The following is a 3,333-nucleotide window of genomic DNA, read 5'->3' as shown; positions in this document are numbered from 1 at the left end:
GTGTGTGTGTGTGTGTGTGTGTATGTATGTATGTATGTGTGTGTGTGTGTGTATACACATAAGTGCAAGTGCCTGTGGAGACCAGAAGAGGATGTCATCCATCATCCTCGGGCACTGCACTTACAGGTGTTTGTGAGTGTTGGGACTGAACTTGGGTTGCCTGCAAAAGCTGTATGCTCTCCTAATCACTGAGCCTCTCTTCAGTCACCTTGTCAAAGTATTTTGTTTGCTTGCTTTTACCCAGAAGAACAGGAAAGACATGGGGACACTCAGCACTTTTTAAATAGGACAAGGATAATACCAAGTTCTGTCAGTGCATCCTTCCTCTTTCTGTTTTCTGGAGCTGTAGAGTCATAGTTTTAAACATTAAAACATTTAACTTGAGCCTAGGAAAATAGCTAAGGGGTAGAATATTTGCTTAATATTCACATTACCTTATATTAATCCCCAGCAACACACACATACACACACACACAACACACACACACACACACACACACACACACACACACACACACACACACACAAATACAATGCCAGAGTCGGGAGGAATCCTGTGAGTTTTAGGCCAGCCTGGACTACATATTAATTTCTAGACCATCTTGGGTATTAGAGTGAGACCTTGCCTCAAATAGATAAAGAAAAGAAAAAAAAGGAGGAGAGAGAGAGAGAATGGGATGAGGAAGTGGAGGAGAGGAAGGCAATGGCAAACAGTTAAAAATTTGTTCTTTTATTTTGCAGTTTTAAAAAAAACCTTTTCATTGCTTCTTTGTGAATTTTACCTCATGCATCCCAATCCCACTCATCTCCCCTCCCTTTGTACTTGCCTTCCACCCTTGCAATCTCCTCTCAATAGAGAAAAAAGATCTTGCCGTGGAAGCTGTAGAACCAGTGAGACCCAGACTTTCCCCCATGGTATATGCTTTTGTCCACACTTCTTTGCTTGCAAAAGCTCATTGCCATGAGCATTGCAGTGGCTTCTGCTACTCTACCAATACTGGAACCTCAATGGGACCCTTCTTGAATATCCCATGCTCTGTGTCATGAAGATCCTGTAGTTCTGGATCTGTAGTAACAGCTCCTTCATGTACTTCAGCAGTTCATGGATGGAGTAGATGTTGGGATGGGCCAATTCAATGCCCTGGATCTGGGCCTAAAAGGTAGCTGAGCTGGTCAGCCTGCTGGCTTTCCCTGTTCTCATGCCATTTGGGCTGACTCACTGGCCACCCCCCCCCCCCCCCCCCCCCCCCCCCATTCACAGGCAGCTCTACTATGCTGCCCAGGCAAGGTGCAGGGCCAGCTCTCCGGAATGATACAGCAGGTGAAGGGTAGAGACAGCACTTCAGCTCTCATGAGTACAGGATTAGCTTTCCCACCTGCCGTGGGTGGCAAGGGGTGAGGGTGGGTGAGGGCATCTCTCCTTTGTCTGCCACAGAACAGACAAGTTGCTGGGCCAGCTGTCTTACATTCACACCTTTGAGACCAGCTTACCCATGCACTCTCCACTGGGCTCAGCTCTACTGTGCTGCCCAGGTGAAGGGCAAGGCCTGCTCTCCCCAATGCTGCAGCAGATGAGGGGTAAGGAAAGCTCTCTTGATCTTATGACCCTGTCTGAGGACGACTCTTCCATCCACCAGTGGTGAGGGTGAAAGGGACGGGGAGGGGATTACTCCCTTTCTAATACCACAGTACATTAGACAAGCATCAGTGCCGGCTCTCCCATAGTCATGTCCTCAAGGCCAGCTTTCCCGAAACCCCCACATCCAGGGCCAGCTCTACTGTGATGCCCAGGTAAGGTGCAAAGCTACACAGGTAAGGGACAGGGATAACTCTCCTGCTCTGATGGGCTCAGGGGCAGTTCTTCTGCCTGCTGTAGGTGGCAAGGGGTGCTGGGTGGGGCATCTTTCCCTCCACCGTGTCACCTCACAGCAGACAAGTAACTGGGGCAGCTTTTCTACACTCACATCCTCATAGCTGGCTTTCCTGTGGTGCTGCTGCCACCAGGGTCAGCAGCTCTATTGTCCTGCTCAGGTGACCTGCAGGGACTGCTCTCCTGAGGCAGCTGGTGAGGGGTGGGGCTATCTCTCTCGCTCTCATGTCTCCAGAGTAGGGTCTCATGCTTGCTGCAGATAGTGAGGGGCAACAGGAAAGGAGGGTATCTCTCCCCTGTCCACACCACTGCATGAGAGAAGTGTGGTAGAGCCAGCTCTCCCACACTCATATCCCTTGGGCTGGCTCAATCACAACTCCTGCAATGTGCAGGGTCTGCTTTCCTGAGTACTGCAGCTAAAGAAGGCTGGGTTCAGCTCTCCTGTTCTCATGCTCCCAGGGCCAGCTCCCCCAAGATGTCCAGGTGAGAGGTAGGGACAGTTCTGCACAGCCCTCAGACATCATCATGTCCCCAGTGGCAGGCCAGACCACCAGACCTTTGCTGGTAATAGAGCTCTGCTGCTGCAGGGCCATTGACATAGATATGACCATTGGTGGCAGCACAGGACAGAACCCTACCATGGTCATGGGTGGCATCAACAGCTACTCACATCAGGCTGTTCCTCACTACACTTCAGCCTCCAGTTCTGCCTCTCTTCATTGTGCCCATACCCTTCTGCTTCTCTTTCTCTTCCATTTCTCCACCACTTACTTGCTCCTCTTTGTGGTGCCAGGGTCTCTGAGTGTCTCGGGTCATCTCAGGAGTGCTATGCCCACTTGTGCATTATGGTGGGGCCATCTTGGACATGGTCTGCTCCCCAGGCCTGTGTGGTCATTTCAGGCTAGCTCTCTGTTCAGACTCCATGGAACTGGTCTGGTGGTTGTCATGGGCTTCCTTCTAGCCTGGCCAGCCCAAGTGGGCCCTTGCCAGGGTCATTTGTCTCCCATCTAAGGCCACCATCCCTTAGGTGGTGTTCTCCGAGTCTTCAGTTTGCTCCCAGTCCTGGGAGCCTAACTGTGCCTGTCTGACACTGGAGTGATGGTCATCCCAGGCTGTCTTTTTTTCAAATGTTAGTTACTAATCATTCAGATGTTCACAGATCAGAATACTGAGTTTAGACACAGCCTCTCTTCCCCGCCACCTACTGACGTACATGTGACACAGCAGCCATACCTGTAATGCTTCCAGGGCAGGTCTTTTGCAGTTTTATGTTGGATCATTAGTCATGTTTGACAAAGCGCTTTGTTAATTTCTGCACTGCCATTATTTTCCTCCTCTGTGAAGCCTCCGTGGAGTCACTCTTTCTCAAAAACATCCTTTAAAGTTCTTATCACTGAGGGCTTGAGGGGAGCTGGTTCCTACAGTTGTCTATCTAAAAGTCGACTTCCTTTCATTTAGACTTT

At 50.0% G+C, this 3,333-nt stretch overlaps 1 non-coding gene across 1 annotated transcript; it reads right to left on the bottom strand.

Annotated features, from left to right (window-relative positions):
* Positions 1–2,996: 2,996 nt before the first annotated feature.
* LOC116100171 lies at positions 2,997–3,125 on the bottom strand. Its single transcript, XR_004122516.1, has one exon. It is a non-coding gene; the product is annotated as a small nucleolar RNA SNORA17 (small nucleolar RNA).
* Positions 3,126–3,333: the final 208 nt, after the last annotated feature.

Source organism: Mastomys coucha, unplaced genomic scaffold, assembly GCF_008632895.1.
Source record: "Mastomys coucha isolate ucsf_1 unplaced genomic scaffold, UCSF_Mcou_1 pScaffold20, whole genome shotgun sequence".
NCBI lineage: Eukaryota > Metazoa > Chordata > Mammalia > Rodentia > Muridae > Mastomys > Mastomys coucha.
This window is presented reverse-complemented; position numbering and strand designations above follow the sequence as displayed.